Below are 18,879 nucleotides of genomic sequence, written 5' to 3'. Positions count from 1 at the left end.
AATTCCTAGAATTCAGAACAATTTCAAAGGTTAAAATTACAAATACTTCCTATAGATTTTTTACTATCCTTGGATTGCAGCATTTTGAAAACTGGTTGACCTTTCACAGGAGTTAATTGTAACAAGTCTCCAAAAATAAGTACATGTTTACCTCCAAACAAAATGGTGTAGTTAGTCTTCAAATCCTCTTACATTCACAAGTGAATGAAAGCTAGCATCGTGTTAGACACCATGCTCACTTCATCTACAATCAAGGTATTACATTTTTTAAGGACTTTTCCTACTTCTTGTGCTACAATTGATACAAGTTTTCGATACTCTGTTGTCATGCTCTACTGGTAGCATCAACAGTAGATGTAAAGTGACACCTTGTACATTGAATGCTGCTAAATCTGTTGAAGCAGTTACAATACATAACAATGAGAAATCAGTTACATTTCGAATCATAGATCTTATTGCATGTATTAAAAAAGATGTATCTGTTCTTGTTTGTCCACTAACATACAACAATACAGGTTTGTATTGGACACAAGAACATTCATGCTTGTCATGCAGTAACCCATGCAAGAACCTATCTTTGATTTTATAATAAACTTCTTTTTGCTCTATATTAAGTTTACTAACTATTTCAAAAACCTTGCATCTGCAACTTTAGTTTATTGCATTGCACTTTATATTTCTTCCATGGCAAGCTCAACATCAGTTTGAATAATTTACTCACCAAACACATTTTGACTTCCTGCTGCAAAGTCTTGACTTCCCTCAGGAGTCTCTTTTGCCAATTCAGCTGCCAAAAGTGCTTCTTGATGTAGTTCTTTCTCCAGTAACTCCAAGTACTGCTCAAATTGTGGATATGTAATTAAGCTTTTTTTGTCAAAAAATGATTCTTAAAAAGTTTCAAAATATCAGAGCAAATCACTCTCTGCACGCCATGGGAAGAACAACTGCAAAAGACAAAAATGTAATTATTCCTTTTACGCTGCAGTTTGACAAGACAGTTTCATGTGGTTAATGAGACTTGCCTTCTCATGTCTCACTAGACAAGTGTCCACCCATGTACTTTAAACTGTCCCCTGTCACTGTTTGCTTCAATATAAACAAAGATTCTCCAACTCTACAGATCGATTTGGATAATATGTATCAATTTCGGAATCTCTGTACTGTCAGGTACTGTTTCAGATTTTTTACAGACACAGTTATAGAAAAGCCCTGCATGGCCGTTTGCTGTTAGCCACGGCAATACTAAAAAAGCTATGAATATTCTTTTTTATTTCCACTCTTCACCTCCCATGCCCTCTTGTTTTCCCCCCACCACACAGACTGTTTCTGTGATGCAGTTTGCTTTTGAGATGTCGGCTATTCGAGGCTATAGCCACGGCTACAGAAAGCTTTGTGTTGAAAACTCAGTCCCTGGACCTCTCATAACTCCCAAATTTCACTTTGTGTCCCCCAGCAAACTCTGCACCTCTAGACTAAAGTCATTTGCAATTATTTTAACTCGCAAATAGCTTTTTAACTACTTTTCTTTTTCCCATTATCCTCGGCTATAACCGCAGTTATCTCTCACATTAAGACAAAAATAAGATGGCGGCTGGTTCATTTCTACAAACACCCAGTTTTGGTTTGAACCCCGAGATATTGCTATCTATTTTTAAATAACTACTGAACGGAATAACCGCAAAACAAGCATGGATCGCGAGTCAACTCTTCGTGCCCAAGTTGTTTCAGACCTGGTCCAAATACATCCAGCTATTTGGGCTGGGCGCTTTGGAAAAAATGTAGCTTGTTTGTCTATGGGAAAAAGAATGGGAAGAAGGCTGCACTTTTGGAAAAAATCTTTTTTTTGTCTTCTTGATGACTTTTTCATTTTTCACCAAATCTTTACAAAACTTTTCAGACTCGGGGACCCGCAAGTCCTTAATCACTTTTGAAATTTCGGTCAAATCCGTTACCCGAATCAAAAGTTAACAATAGAATTTTGTGGGGTTCCTATGGGAGTCTGACTCACCTTAACTATAGGGCGACTGTCGCCGCCCTATAGTAACCAATACTCCTTTCCTATTTAGTTCCCCTGCCCAGTATCAGCAGTCATCTGGCAGTAATGGGCCCAGGTGGTGCTCTTCTGCTTTTCTGCCACTCCCCACAGTAACGCCCCAATACTGAGTGCAGCCATCAAGTATAGTCATCCCTTAGTAGTTTGGCCACCTCTTGTCCTTATTTGCATCTCGTAGCATTTCCAAAACCTTAACAGATCAAAGGAACATAAAATTACTTTAACAGTGAACAAAATTAAATGTTCCTTTTACTCATCCCTTAACCTACCTCCTTATACCGCTCATCGCAACATTTTCATTCTTTTTTTTAGACTAATTGTTATTATAAAAGCTTCAATTATTCAAATTGTTCCTGAAATAGTTGTAATAACCTTAAAATATAAGTTAAAGATTTTAAAGATACCAGACATATAACTGGAATTACCAAACCCTGATAAAACTGATCTTGCAACGTTTCATGTTTTTGAGTGCTCCACCTGTGATGTCTTTGCTTCTTTATCAAGTATATCGTTTCCGGTTCATAAACAAATCTGGTCACCTAACATTGCAGTAAAATCTGATGGTGTTCCACTTAAAACACAGATCTCACAACGCATGAAATAACCATTGGGGAATTAAACCATGACATGGCCCTTAGATGGTCTTTAACAGTGTAGGGCATCAGGCGCATCCTCTGACAAACTGGCCTGCCACCTGCTCGAGAGGTAACACAAACTCTCTGTCCTGTCCAAGAAGAGAGCCCACATCCAGGCCCACATCTATGTGGCCTCTATCAAAAATGGCTGAGCACTTTAAAATCTGCAAGGCACTGCTCAATCCTTCTGCAGTCTCCACCTCTCCTGTTCCGTCCCAGGTCCTCTGTATGACTCTGTCTTCTCACTTCACCACTAAAACTTAGGATATCATGTCCTCTTTATCCACTTCCTCTCCCTCTACCTCTCTAGGCCCCATCTGGCTGCCTCTCCGATTCCTCCTCCCTTCACCTCTTTCTCTCTGACTACACCTGATGAGGTTTTTAGACAAGTCAGATCTATAAAAGTGTCGTCCAAACAGGTGCTCCCCTGCTCCTCCAGAACCATCAAGGACCACATCAGTCTGCTGCACTTAAAGGCATGATCCGGTAAAAAATGTTATTGTCCCTACGGGTCGGCCATGTTTTTTTAAGCCTAAGTGGCTCGATTTTAGAAAAATTTAGAAAAATTTCCTATGGACCTTACCCGAGTTTTCGTCCATTAAACGCACGCGGAAACAGGCACCTGGGCGCTGCCATTTTGTGATAATCCTATCATTTCCCCCATCGCCCTGGCTGACCTGCTTTTGCGGCACTAAATCAAATCCCCCGCCCCTGAGCCTGACATTATCAAAACATTCATATTCCCTGCCTCTCTCCGTGACGTTGCTGTGCTGCGTAGGCAAACGCGCCCAGTCGTCTTCTGCGCGACTCCACACAGAACCCGGAAACCAACACAGATCAACTCACAACACAGCGCGCCACAATTCGGAATATGAAACTGTACTTTAAAATGAAACAGCAACACGGTACATTTGGTAAAGTACATTTATTTGACATTAAATGTTTAGAGAATATTCAGCAATTGCCATATGAACTCCGAAAGCCATTTATTTTCTTTTATCTGTATCCGCAATAACTGTTCCGTTTCATCTTGAGTCACGCGCTGTTCCTTTATGGTATACAGGGTGTTCATTTTCGTAAAAAGAATCACTTTGGAAGCACGGTGAACCGCAAGGCTGTTCCATCAACTAGGCAATAGTCCAGCGTAAAGGTTGATATGTTGCTTCTAGCCACTAGTACAGCGTAAGGGCATGTGGGCCCTTGGCGATCGTCCCATAATATGGTGATCGTGCTGCAGTTGTTGACACGAAGCTGCAGGTGTCTGCTGAAGAATCCATCCGCCGGTGTCTCAAACAGATGGCAGTGGCAGAATGGGATCAAATACCTGTTATGAAAACAAAAAAATTATAATTAGTCTCGCTAGCCGAACTTCATTAATATTACTCATTTTATTTATTACGGCCGATCAGAAACTATTTGCTTGCAAGGATAGTTCAATGGAGTATGTTCGTCTCTAAAATCAATGCAAAAAGTAACGAGATATATCGAGGCCAACACACAATGAGAAACGACTGTTTGTCTACATGCCTGTGTAATGATATGATATATGATATGGCATGTGTAACGCGCCTATACACAAGTGTTTCAAGGCGCGACAAGGCAGGGGGGGAACAAGGGGAGACAGACAACGATACTGCTAGGCCAGGTGTCATTCAGATCGCACAAGGGGAAGGGGAGAGGGGGGCAAAAGTGCTGTACATGGTTAGTAGAATACAAGATAAATAATAGGGCCAGCTGGTGGCAAGTGCAAGGTAAGTGCCGGGAGAAGGGGCTGAAGGATACAGAGACAGTCCCGTGGTGCAGGTAGGCAGTGCAGGGAAGAGTGGCTAGGTCAAGGAACGAGATAGTTGAGACCTGTGGACCTGCATGCCCATGTGCCCACTACGAACACTTTTCCCTTTCTTTTCCTAGATCTTCATTCATTCATTTATTCATGCATCCATTCATTAATTCTTCATTACGGTATAAAAGCGTCTAAAGATTTACTCACATTATATTTGAAATTTCCATTGTGTCTCTGCGTAATGCAGTCTGTAAATCCGACTGTGCTCTTGACAACGATTTTTCGTATACTGAACTAACATGAAACTCGGTCTAGTTTCAGAATTTTCTGCCTTATCGTCTCTTACGTTATTGCACACCCCCTTCAAATGAAGTTCTTTCGGCATGGTCCCTGTCTCAAGGTCAAAAAACCATACAACCTTATACTTCCAGTGCGACTTGTGGGCCTCTTCTGGTCGCGAGCTGAAAATCAAAGCCGCTGTCCTTCGCATTCTTTATTTGCAACATCCCGTAGTAAAGGCATCTGTGAGAACTTGAAGTTTCGAATCCATCTATGTAGTGCGCCTCAATGTGAAAATGCGAACTGGCTTCTCTCCCAAATGCCACGGCCCGCTTGGCGCGTTCTAAGGCCCCCAATTTTGTCCCCGTTGTCTGCGAGCTTTGCAGCCCCAAAGAATCATAACTATGGAGACATTTAATTTTTGGATGAAGGTCAGGGAAAGTATAAAGTACCAGAGGAGTTCAGTTAAAAGTGAGATTTATTGTTTGTTTGTTTTATTGTTTGCAATACGCAAGCCTCCCCTCCAATAACAGTGCGCAACAGTGCGCAGCATTTACATTTACATGAGATGAGACATGAGAAAAATATATACATACACAAATATGAGGTGAATAGAGAGAGAATTCAAAGATGACACCCAGCAATTTTGCCACCCATGATGGTGAATGTAGGGGTTAGGGTTCCAGGTACACTGTACAATAACATTTATTTACAAAAAGACAATCGTATTGCAATTATAGACATATAGACATGGTCAGCAATATTCAGACAATGGTCAGCTTGTTCGCCACCCATGATGGTGAAGGTAGGGGTTAGGGTTCCAGGTACACTGTACAATAACATTTATTTACAAAAAGACAATCGTATTGCAATTATAGACATATAGACATGGTCAGCAATATTCAGACAAAGGTCAGCTTGTTCGCCACCCATGATAGTGAAGGTAGGGGTTAAGGTTCCAGGTACACTGTACATTAACATTTATTTACAAAAAGACAATTGTGTTGCAATTATTTAAACCGGGATTTGTACCTCACAACCAGCTCCCCTTTGGGTGGACATGGCACAGTTGCAATGTTCGGTGGCAACGCATTACTGCTCTGCACAGAAACGTCCAAAATTCCATATCTGTGCTTCTCTAACACAGCAACAATAAGGCCTTTCACAAAGTCGAACTGCATTTCATCATAGACTGGTTGGATCACCCATTGCTTTGTTCGTTTTAAAAAGTGCTTATTGTAGCGAGGCATCCTTACTTTACCCCTAGTCCTAGATTGTTCACGTCTGACATTGCTGTTATGGGCCAAGACCGCTAGTAGAGTGCGATGTTTCATGCCCCAATAGCTAAAATGCAAGCGCTTTGGTCTGTACTTGAGGCACATATTGTGGAACACCTCCAAACCTCCTGTGTGACTGTATTCTGTCAGTCCTCTCAAATCTTTTGATAGAGTTTTGGCGAAAACAATTTTCTCAATGGCTTTGTGTGTCGGTGAAGATGGAATCAACCACTTCTTCTTCCTTGCCTCCTCTGGGGACAATGGCCCATGTTCACATTGGTTGAAATGTTGGTTTTCTGACCAGCGGTGAACGTTGGTACAGTGGTGCATCAGTGACCACCATTTTTCAAGTAGTATTTCCACTGATCCTTCACAAGTTTTTGAGCTCCACCAAAGATGGTTTGTGATTGACTGGGACCACTGCAAAATACTTTCAAAACCTTTCTTTTTTCCTGCAGCCGAGATTTTCTTACTGATTGATTTAGCAAGATGCCATACGTCAAATTGATGATTAATATTTGGGAACTGCTCTCTCATTGTCTTGGCAATTGAAACGTGTCTGTCCGTGGCTATGAGTTCGATGTCCATTCCCCTTGATTGTAGATCTTGCACTGATTTTATAAATCCTAGTTTCTCCATGACCACTGAGGATGTACATTGTGACACCTGCACGACCAACGAACTCACAATTTTCTTACTATCCATGTCCAGAAAGTGGTAAGTGCAGTATTTGGCAGAAAATCCAGGGCTGTCGCACTGTCCATCGCCGGCTAGCCTGAATCGTTTCCCTTCGAATGTACTTGCTAGAGACAATTGTTCAATTTTACAAGCATCACTAATGGCCGGAAACAGATAATCATGTTGGTATTTGTAGTACTGTGTTTTAGAAATGAAATGGAGTCCCACAAACTGAAAGAAAGCCTCTAACTTTCTAAAACTGGAGCCACTAAAAAGTGATGCAGCTGCACACAGTAGATTGCCTGCTGGCATTTTCCCCAGCATCGGTTGGGCAGACCATGAGAACATAAGATTTAATCTACAGGCGGCCTTTATTTTGACTTTAGTGCCTTTTATTTGACGAGTCACATTATTCAATGGCTTCCCACATACATTCCCTCTAACGGAATGCCCACATTTCAGCATACTTATAATATCCATCAAACAACTGTCGAATACAATGTATTTGCTCTCTTTCATTAGATTGTCATCCGGCGTCAACGTTGTTTCGGCCTGTGACGTTGTGGAGATTTCAACACATTGGAAAGTAATATCGCTGATATCAAGTTCTGATGCGTCGATAGATGCTGCTGGTTCATTCTCAGTCATTTCAACATCTGTTACTTCAGCATTAATGGGAGAACACAACAATGTCGACAGGTTTTTGGGTGGCAATTTTTTGGCGGGTGTAGATTATGTGAATTGATCTTCAATATGCGGTGGTGCGGTCTCACTGTAGCAATGGTCCAATGCAACTTTGCTGTATTCTCCAAACTCAGCAAATTCAGTTTCTGGCCATTGGACAGGAGCATCTCGAGCCTGAACACGCTGCGCCTCAATGAATAGTTCCTCCATAGTGTACATGGTCTGGCAAGCAACATCTCTTATTCGCTTCACTGTCTGTGTATGTATAGTTCTGACACCCACGGGTAACTAGAGGAGAGATTGGAAAAGGGATGTTCAGTTTAAACACAAGATAAAGTGTAGTCCAATTGACTGGAAAAAAACATATAATAGTCCCCAGCACAAACATTTTTGAAAAGATATGAACTGTTTGTGACTAACCTTTTTTTGGTTTCTTTTCTTTGCAACTTTTTTGACTCGACCTTCAACATCTGCATGATGTAGCTCCGATTCGTTTCCGCATGTCCTTCCTTCCTCTTGCGCTGCAACGACTATATTTTCTGTATCCGCATAGACAGCACGGAATGAGGCTCCATCGACTCCCTGAAACATAGTACTTTCATTACTATGTATCAAAATATTGTTAGCATAAAACACACGTGAGGACGAACACACAGGTACATCTCAATAGCCAAACACGATTTAAACATTGTTTGGAACAATCAAACGACAAGTATTCGACCAGTGATGATGTAGTTCAATGGAACTGTCAGTATCCATACCTCTGGCTCCGCATGGGCTGCCATGAATGGTTGTATTGGAGCGGAGGCATCAGCATCTCCCTGAAACACAGTACTTGCATTAGTATGGTTTTCAATATTTGCAACATAACACACACTTGGCGTCGACGGCACAGGTACATATAAAGAGATAACCACAAATGATGCATTGTCTAAAACAATAAAGGAAACTCAAAATATGCAGATTTCAACGACTGATTTCACCGATTTCTTTACATCTGCATCTAAATGGGATGTTGTGATTGTAGTGGAAGCTCCGTCGTCTCCCTGAAACACAGCACTTGCGTTAATAGGGAAGAAAGTCTAGCAAATGTATTCACGTTATATGATCACGCATGATGGAGCTGTCAGTATCCATACCTCGTGCTGCTGAAGAATATCTATGGATGTTGCAAATGTAGTGCGCACTTCCAAAAGCTGTTGCGCCGATTCGTATACGCAAGGTCCCGCTTCCACTTCCTCTGGAATTACTTGAATGTCAGGCTCTGCATCAAATGCAGGGGTTGACGCTCCATCAACTGCCTGAAACATAGTACTCGCATTAGTAAGGATTACAATATTGAAAACATGACACACACTTGGGGTCGGCAGCACTGGTACATATCAATGGCTAACTACGAATGAAACATTGCGTAGAACAATCAAACGACAAGTATTACAGCTCTGATGATGACGCTCGATGGAGCTGTCAGTATCCATACCTCCTGCTGGTGAGGAACATCTAGAAATGTTGTAGATGTGGCGGACGCTTCAGCATCTCCCTGAAAGACAGTACTTGCATTAGCATGGATAACACTAATTATAACTGAAAACAAACACCAGTGGATGGTAACTAAGGTGTATATCAATTGGAAAGCACTAACCAAACATTAGAAAAAATAGTTACACGATAGAATAAAACTATTACTTGACATGCATAAAACAAGTCTGTAGCGGAGTAGCGTAGCAAGATTACCTGATACGCGCTAGAAGTGGTTGATAACTGCGAGCACGTCAAGGATGTAGAATGTTCTTGCTTCAGATTGAAGGGAGAGTCAAGAAGTTGTAAAGGTAAATTATTGATTGATAATGAAATGCCAATATTAAAAATAGCCATGTAAGGCGACAGAATACTTGAAAAATGCGCAATATAGCGCAGTTCCCTGTTCCCATATATATACATTTCGTTTGTGGGTTATGAAATCGAAAAAGAATTTATTGAAAAATGTCATTATTCAAAAAGCTATACACTCATATCAATATCGAAAGTATTACAAGGGATACAACACCTAAAATATCAATTAATCCATTAGGCTACCTACACACTGCCGCAAGACCTAAAGCTAAATCCGGACACTTGACTCACCAGAGGCGGAATGTGGACGAATAGAGTGGGAATAGCGTTTGCGAGCAATTTCCGTGTCGTTCGCTGTTTATTCTTCTTTGTTACCCAAGATGTGGCGTACACGTCCGAGGAAAAGTGCAGGCTGCAGATGCGGTATCGATCACCCCTCTTGTCCTGTAAGACTTGTTGAACTCTACTTTCAAGCTCATCCAGTGGATATCCGCAATGTCTGACCCATTCTCTGATTCGATCAACAGTTTTCGGGAACACATGCATTGTAGTGCCTTCATATTTTGCATGGGTCTTCAAAGGGCAACCGCTAATCGAACAGGCAGGCATTGTTGACAAATCTGAAAAGTAAATATCAACATTATTATACAATATTCATGAATAAAGATTTGATGCAAAACTCTATACTAAACTCTGAACATGTGACTCGTCCCTTGGATGTTCTGTCTTGCACAAGAAGGAAACATGCTTACATTATAGACTGGACCCCCGAAGGATGCAATTCGATGACAATTGACACAGATGAAAATAAATAGATCTATTGATAGCATAGCAATGGAAATTCAAGTCAATAGGAATGAGACCAGGGGGCGTGGCCAACCGCCATGTAGAGCGGACGTGTCTCGTGTGAGCTCTGAGTTGACGTGCCACTATAAGCTGTTTCTACTTAATTTTAACTAACTTTGGAACCCGGCAAGCGGCACCGTCTGTAACGGAACCCCATCTACATACATCCGAACCATCTGCCAATCGACCGAAGACTACGAACGCCGTTGTTAGGCGGACGAATTGTGCCGAGCAGAGTGAGCCAAGATGGCGGCTCCCGCGTCCTGACGTCTGGAGGACCGGAGCTCGCCTGCACTGCAGAGGACGTAGCCCGCCGAGACAAGCGGCGGACCCGGAGCTGATAGCCCACGCTGGGATCGAGGGAAAGGAGCGGCGCAGAGGTGCGATCGGGCCCCTGAGCCCACCGTTGAGCTGCGACCAGCCTGGGGAGAGCAGCGGAGCCCAGCTGAGCCAGGAGGAACGCCAGCGAGACCCGTGGCCGGCCGGCGCGGTGTAGGTAGGCGGAAGGGGGCTGACCCAGCCCGAACTGGGACTCCGGGAGTGGTGGGAACGCGGGGCTGGCCCCCCTAGAGCCACCAGAGCCCTTGATCCCGACCCTGCGCCCTGGATTGACTACCCGCCCGTTCCCTGCAGCGCCTCCGATAAGAGGCCCCAGCGCTCCTGAGGCCTCAGAGCTCCCCCGCTGCCCGGGTTTGCCTGCGCCCGTCGGCCGGGGGGTTCTCGCCTGGTGCACAGTGTCCCCGCAGGCGTCCGGGCGCCCGGGGGCGCTCTCAGTGAACTGGCCGCCTGGCTTGGCAGAATCGAGCCGGCATCTGCAGGACAGGAGGCGGGCGTCGCCCCCACTGCTTGGTGCGCCGCGCTCGGGTGGGGCCTCATCTCTCGCCAGGAAATCCTGCTGGAAAGCCCCCTAGTTTCATAAATAAAGGGAACCCATTCGCCGCGCCCACGCAAGGCTGGCCTCCCTCGAGGCACTGGAGCTGCAGCTCCCCACCCTACGCAACTGTATGATTTAGCAGTCTGGACTGCCCACCCGCTCCCTATAACCCCTCAACAAGAGGCATCAGCACTCCTCCACTGCCCGGATTTACCTGGCACCCTGCACCCGGCGGCCGGTGGGATCCCGCCTAGAGCGCGGTGCCCCTACAGACACCTGGATGCCCAGCGGCACCCACGACGAACTGGCCAACCTGCTTTGCCATAACATAGGCCTGCATCCACTGATCTGAGGGCTTGCATTGCGCGCCTCCCTGACCCCCGCCACAGAAGTCTCATCCTTTGCCCAATAACTCCGCTGGAAGGCCCCCTCGGATCATCTACCACTGGAGGGGGTGCCCAATCACCACAACACAGCGGAACTTCGGAGCATCACCACCTCTGGGCAACCCAAATCAGTGGACTGCGAGCTGCCTCCACCTGCCCTCTTGAACGGACATTGCCTTCCCTCCCATATCACTGGGCCGCTGCCCCCTCTGTGGCGACCCCCGGGTGCCCCCAGGACACAAAGACACCTACAGATCTTCGCCTCGATCCCGGGTGGCGCTGCCGGGTGGGCCTTGCGGTGTCAGTGAGAGGTTCCCCTCTGCAGTGGGAATCTGCGGTCTGCCGCCTGTGCCCTAGGCGCCTCCGGAGCTGGCCTCTGTGCATCCCCGAGATGGCTGGTAAAAACAGCAAGCCCCGACAGCGGCAGACAACCATGGATACTTACACAGCCAGCGAGTCAACAGGCCTCGCGGACCTGAGTGGGGGGACCACAGACCCTCATTCGGACCCCACAACTACAACGCCTACCGAGCCCAGCAACACCCAGATCCTGGAGGCCATCAGGCTGCTTCAGGCGACAATGGAGCTACAGACCTGGGCCTCCTAAGACAGGACGTCCGAACCCTGGCTGGCAGGACGGAGGTGCTCGAGACACAGGTCAGGGAAAACACTGAATCTAAAACACACCTCCTCCGGGACGTAGATGAACTCCAACAAAGGGTCAAAAACTTGGAAAATAGAGCAGAGGAAGCAGAGGGGAGAGCCCAACGTAATAACATTCGCCTCCTCGGGCTGCCTGAGGGCTCCGAAGGCTCAGACCCCACAACCTATGTAGAAAACCTCCTTTTACAGGAAGTGGGCGCCGGGAAACTCTCCCAGGGATTCACGATCGAACGGGCCCATCGTTCCCTCGCTAAGAAACCACCACCTGGGGCCCCACCAAGACCTGTGATAGCTAAAGTTCTCAACTACAGGGACCGTGAAGTAATCCTGGCTTTTTCCCGAATGGCCAGTTCCGAGAGGTAGCTACTATGCCCAGCTGAGGTGACACAGTCGTTGCAAGTGGCCCTACTCCTAGACTCGGCCAATACAGGGGGAAAAGCCTTAGCAGCACCAAATAAACCCTGGGTCCTGGCAGGCGGAATATGCAGGATGGCAAAACTGGAGGGAGTCAGGGTCTGATGATGGAACATGGAGAATCAGAAGATCAAAGCGGGAGCAGGAGAAGCCCTTGCGGAAGGAGTCCAGAAGCGGATTCACAATAGCAAGTAATGCGGAGAGAGCAGAAGCAAGCGCCAGAAGCCAGAAAGAAATTCACACAACAAAGGGCAGGCTGTAAGCAAGCTAGGAACAAATGAAGGCAGGAGAAAAGGATAACTAGCGTCTTACCCAGCACGAAGGAAGAAGGGTTGCAACGCGACACAAGAAGCATCTGTTCTGTAGATGAAGAATTGGGAGGGCGCCATCTTGGGAAACACTAGACCGGCACAGCAAGTTAAGGAAGAACTGTAATATGCAGGTCAATGGGAGCATCTCCAGGCATGCCATAACTTGGAGGAGCAGATTATGACACAATGAGGGTCTTTCTTAATATGGAAATCGAGGCCCGAATGGTGGTTTTAACCTGGGATTGCGTCGTGGCCATTGGTTTTTTTCCCTCTGACCCTTCGTGCCCACTGATGTTTCCATTGCTTGCTGCTCTGTATGGAGAAACTTTAAATGAGGGACCCACCAACTTGGAATCAGATGGTCCTGTCATGCAAGTCGACCGATTCCCCCATGGGTTCCTCAGCCTTATGGGCGGGTCACTGGCTCTACCCGAACTGCTGCTATCCATCTATATGTGGCTCCCCCTGAGTCTCATGTCAAAGAGAACACATGGAAAGATAGCATGTTCGGTTTAACCAGGGGACTGCTCTCGCTTGGATTCTCTCTCTCTCATCTTCTGCCTATTGGTTGCAGTCCGGGCGTATGGATCATGCTTGCTGGCTGCAACTTTCAGCATCTAAGTTCATCATCCTGATGGTGTATGAGAGAATGTGGGTGGCGCAGCTGAAGAAGTGGGGAATGGATTCTATTGTTTTCCTTTCTTGTGGCTTAATTTAAAAAAATAGGCAAATATGTCATTATAAATGTGAAATACTGAGGATGAAGCAACACTAGCTGTGTAGTCCATGTCGTGCTTGGTGTGCATTTTATTCTTTGAAAAATATCTTGCATAAAATTATAGTCTCATGCATATATTTAAGGGTTTCTTGTTCTACCCTAATTGAAGTAAAAATAAACACTGTACATAATTTATTAATTTTAACGCAGGGGGACTGAGGTGAGCTGCTAAGGGAAGACTGAAACAGACCTAAACACTGCCCATGCAGTGCCCCTAATGCTGCTTAACTCAAACGATGTTCTAAGGTTTTTAAAAAAGCGTATAGGTAGCCAATAGGACGTGCTTGGTCAGAAAGTTCAGTGATTTAAGTGCTCCCTGTCTATATCGTCATCCAACTTGCAGACTTGACCTTAAATCCTTCAATGGTTGATTGAGTACAATTAAACTGGATATTAATAAGAAGAAGAAGGGTGGGCCTTAGTGTGGAACACTCCCAGCGCTTCACTCTAAGGTATAGTGAATTGGTTGTTTAGCAGCAAGGTCACGGGTTGTTGGAGGTGGTGCCCTCATCTCCTTTTGTAAAGAGTAAAAAGTCGAGTCCCGGATCCATGCGGTTCTATAGGAAGGATGAATATCCACACAGTTTTTGAGTAAAAACCACTTGGTTTTTTCCATTGTATAACAGACATGTGGTCTTATGTGGTCAGCCGACACGTGTTTCCACCTCTAAGGTCCAAAAAAGCAGTAAAATATGAAGGTCCAATAGGTGAGTTGCCAAGTCTTAATGGAGCAATCTTTACAAAGATTTTAAATATGTCTGCACTAAACTGGGTCAGTGTGGGCAAGCGGAGACTCACAGCAATTTCATATTCAAAGATGATGTAGAGTACCATGACAAGAGTTACCCCCCCCTTCCTACCAATGCGATGTAGATTGTATACGATTAGCATGGTATTTTTTTAGAAAGACAAATGTGTAGAATGCATACCATTCATTGGTGTTCTGCTTTTAAACTATACAAGTGTAACATGTGCATTTTGCCTTTTAGTCCAGAAAGCTGTTGGTAGAGGGAATATTCTCCCAGAAATCAGCCCTCATCTGCCGGCTATCCATGTATCCCTGTGTGGATGTGCTCAGAAGAACACATGCCTGCTCCTGATCGACTCTCCATACCACCGCATGAAAGACATGCTAAAGTCATGGGACCGTGCAAAGAGTATTCCAACTACAACAGCAGCAAAACGAATTAAGTGTTTGCAGCATGAGAAATGGCGGCTCCTTCCAGGGACACTCTCCTGGCTGGGATGCAATTTTTAATTGTGTTATGTTATTACTATGGGTACAGTTTTACAGTTCGTCCGTATAGTGATAGCACAAGCAAGCGTAAGTGTGTTTTTTTATACACCCAATGCATCCTTGTTTGTACACCATATGCTCAGACCCGGTTTAGCATCGACTTGAGTTTTACATGTATTTCGGTCAAAAACGATTTGTGCAATTTCTTTCACTGTTCAATCTCAGAAAAATAATCAGTGTCATGACTTAGCTGCCAATGGTTGTACATGGTTGTCTGACATATTAACAACATTTACACCCATCTTTGACTAAATAGGGCACCTTAAAGTTATCACAAGACTCCATTTGAATAACCATTGGCATCATCCAGCCATGTTAGAAAAGTGTTCTTGGATTGTAGGGAGCACGTGGGTGCACGCACGCACGTACACGCACACACCCCACACGGGACCGGAATTCAGAAACATTCCTGAATGAGCAGTGTCGGGGAACTTACTACCAGTGTGTGCCTGACGTACCCGGAAGCCGTACGAAAACGACAAGTCCATGTGATTGCTGTCCACGTGTTTACGCGCTTTCCAAAGATAGAAAATAGAGACGAAATCTACGATAAAATATATTGCCTTTGTGAAGATCACTAACACTCGTGACTTTATTAAGAAAGCAATAGCACATAACAGGGTCTGTGATTAAGTGTTTTGCTGCGTGCCTTTGGTGTTTTACGCCAAAACCCAGGAAGTGCAAACAATTCTTTTCACAAAGGCCTTGCAGTGAATTCTCATTTATCAAGACGTATCTAAGGATCTTGCAGGTTTTGGATTTAAAACCCAAAATGCAACTTTCTATTTAAAAAAAAATGTCAACAGTTTCAGTTCAAATTTCAGCAGAGAACGTTGAAAAACATTCGCTGTTTCTCCACCTGCCAGTGCCTTGTCATGCGTCACCCATGCAGGAAAAGCAGTTCCCATAGTCACGAGACACCCCGTTGGAACAGTCAGTCACTCCCCACACCATTTCATAAGGAAAAATCTGTTGAGCCATCATGAGTTTCTGTGCCGCAGGCTGCTCCGGTAACCTGTCCTATGCACCCCTAGGCCAGGGGCTCCTTTGACAGTGCATAGTGGCAGCAGGAGTCAAGTCCTACAAAAAAGTGTGGAGTGGCTCATTAGCATACCAATTGAATGTGGTATCACCTGAAATTAGCATATCAAGGAGCCCTCTCAAAAAAGTGGGGGCTTATCTGAAAAAAGTTGGGGGACTCTGTCCACCTGCGTGTATCCTCAACTTGAGCACTGGTGCAGAGCCACGCCACAAGCAATGGCCCAATACGTTAGCATAAATCCCATTGGCATTGAAGGGGTTATAGCTGCAAACATTCACTTAGAGGAATATTGCAATATTATAGTCGTAGCCCATGATTTGCCATATATCATAGGTTTGATTTCAGGACTCCACAATTGCACTTTTAAGGCAAAAAACCCCAAAGCGATTTACAAAGGGTGGGGAAGGCAAGTTGAAGTAATTGAGCCATCATCGCCATTGTGTTTTGACACCAGCGAATTCCGGGACTTAGTTCTGGTAATGGAGAGGAAACACTGAAACGTTCCAGATACACTGGTCTTTCGGGCATCAGTATTTATAGATAAATCGCCAAATAACCCTGTGTGTAGCCAGGAAAAATGCATGACATAAAAAATACAGACTGATCTGTTGTGTCTCCTCCACCCCACCCCCATAGGTAAATTACATTTTCTAAGGGCAAACTCCTAATTAGTGATCCAAAACACACATTGTAAATCTTATCTTGATGACATTGGTTAACACTGTCCATATTCCTGAAATAAAATTCACAAATGAAATGTTGGGTTTGGAGGTCTTCAGATATGTAACGTGTGTGTCTGTGTGTATGTATAAAAGTGTTTTTTTTTTCAAATTCATTGCATTGGTTATGAGTTAATTCCTTCATAAAGCTCGTACCCAAAGTGCCAAGTTCTCATTCATATGTCTAGTGACATGTATGTCTCTGTATTATTTTGTTTATGGTTTATGTTTTGAGGTTAAAATGCACTTCAATTATTTGGAGCATATATGTATGCAACCTAATAACTTTTGTAATAAAAGAGACAGACGTGCAAGTGTTATGAAAGTAAATCAACCCCTAGAGTTTAAATAATTTTTTTTGACAATCTTTGTGTCTCTTTGATCATTTGTTTAAAAACGATCGTATTCAGCTTATGTGTAGCAGCGGTAACCGGAATATGTGGAGTCAAGTTTTACTTTGTTACAGTGTTTTTACAGCGCAAGTTTTAAAAGGGACATACAACATGAATTGATTTGAAAATGACAGGATGCTATACATCTTGTAACATGGTTGGTGCTGTACTGGTCCAAGTTACAGCTGTGCTTGCACAATGTGCAGTTTACAGGCATGGAGACCGGTGGCTGTGTGGCGCAATCAGGCTGCTAGGTGACTTGGAAATGGTTTGGCCACTTCAAAGTACTTGAAGTCAAAGTTAGAGAGATGTTTGTCAATAATACCCTTTCAATGTTTTTTTTTTATGTGAAACATGTAATATTGGTGGTAGCACATTTCTAAAAAGTCACATTTTGGCTCAGTGAATATAAGATACATACGTAAAAATGGGTACCCTTTAATGCCCATGGAAACCGGGCAAAGAGTAGACACAACTGGAAGTTCTCTGAGGCATGTTCAAGCACAACTGTTATATAGACGGTAATAGCATAACATATTTTATTTCATTTACAACAGTCAAATATATAACACCCAACCTGTTTACAATAGCGAACATAGAATGAGCATCTTAAACACCAACAATAAGTCGACCAAAATATGGTTTTACTAAAGAAAGGTCTCAATTGTAATTAATTCAGTATAGAATGTATGCATTGTGGACGGTAGGGCATATATGTTTCTGATGGTTGGTAGATCAATTTTAGCACACCTTCATCAGGGCCAGAAAAAGTATGAAGGTAAGGTGATTGCTCCACAGCTGGTGCAAATTCCGGCCGGGACTGTAGGGCAAGTGCCTGCCTTCATTGACAGAAATTGATCTGTGTTGAAATGACTAATTCTGGCAAACTTTAAAGAGAGTAATATTATCATTGTTATTTATGTTTTGTATTCTTTGTTTGTACTGTTGTAAATAGGCTATAACGTATGTGTTTGCTTTTGATGTGCTTTTGATGTGTATCCGGGATCTCATTTATAATATGCTAATTCTGCCTGTTTCTTTAGCAAACGTTTATTGGTAGTATGAACAAAAAACATGTATGTATAAAGATATTGCCAAATGAAAGTGTTCCCAATTAATCACATTTTTAATTTTGTATATGTTGTAAGTATTAATTGAAGTAAAACATGTTACGTTCCGATTACCTGTGTCTATAGCACTTGTGTTTGACTATGCTGAGGGAGAATGAACGATTTATCTATGTCCACAGGTTTCCTGCTTCTACCATCTAGAACTGAGCCACTTGATCACATTTCAGTATTGTTCGCCATTTACGGTTTCGTGATCGCCAATACATTTGTTTGGCGAATCTCCACCTAATTTCTGCCCTGTTTATGTTCCCTTTTATTTCTAACACTGAGTATATGTGTTCTGTCTTTGATCTTTAAAGGGCTCTGCTTTCCCATCAGTGTTCTCTTTCTTTCCTCTTTGTGATGTCCATAACACTGTCTTACAGCTCCTATAGGGGCCAGGCAATTTGTTATAAGGAATTACTTTGTTTATGCAGAACCCTGCATAATCTACAGCATAATAAGTGGAGGTGCGTGGCTTCATAATCTTTACACTTCTGTGCTCGCCCTTACTGTGCATGATATAATCAGTGGGGTGTATTGTGGCTACCCCACCACCTTCTGTTTATTCGCAGTGGCTTAATTGATTGGCATCTATTTTGATAATGAAGTATCTTTGTTCTCACACATGCCGGTGATCATAGGTGATCATTGTCAGGTGTGCGTCTTTCTGAGGAGAAGATTGCATGCATATGATGTGTACAGCATAGCATAATAATGCATAGAGTGCCTACTAGCCATTCTCCCTCCAATGAGTATGTGCATTATAGGTCTCCATTGAACATCAGGAAACAGATGGATGTAGTTGGCCAATCTACTGAGACTT

The 18,879-nt window shown here is 43.8% G+C and overlaps 1 protein-coding gene across 3 annotated transcripts in view; it reads left to right on the top strand.

Moving 5' to 3' along the window:
• ZDHHC2 (zinc finger DHHC-type palmitoyltransferase 2) overlaps nt 1-18,125 on the top strand; it is a 1,080,498-nt gene extending 1,062,373 nt beyond the window's left edge. For all 3 annotated transcript variants that reach the window (XM_069631585.1, XM_069631586.1, XM_069631584.1), the window contains one exon: nt 14,484-18,125. The gene's annotated coding sequence lies outside the window, so the exon portion shown is untranslated. The remainder of the gene's footprint in view (nt 1-14,483) is intronic.
• Nucleotides 18,126-18,879: the final 754 nt, after the last annotated feature.

The sequence above is a fragment of the Ambystoma mexicanum genome, chromosome 6q, assembly GCF_040938575.1.
Source record: "Ambystoma mexicanum isolate Mex_15411 chromosome 6q, UKY_AmexF1_1, whole genome shotgun sequence".
Lineage (NCBI taxonomy): Eukaryota > Metazoa > Chordata > Amphibia > Caudata > Ambystomatidae > Ambystoma > Ambystoma mexicanum.
This window is presented reverse-complemented; position numbering and strand designations above follow the sequence as displayed.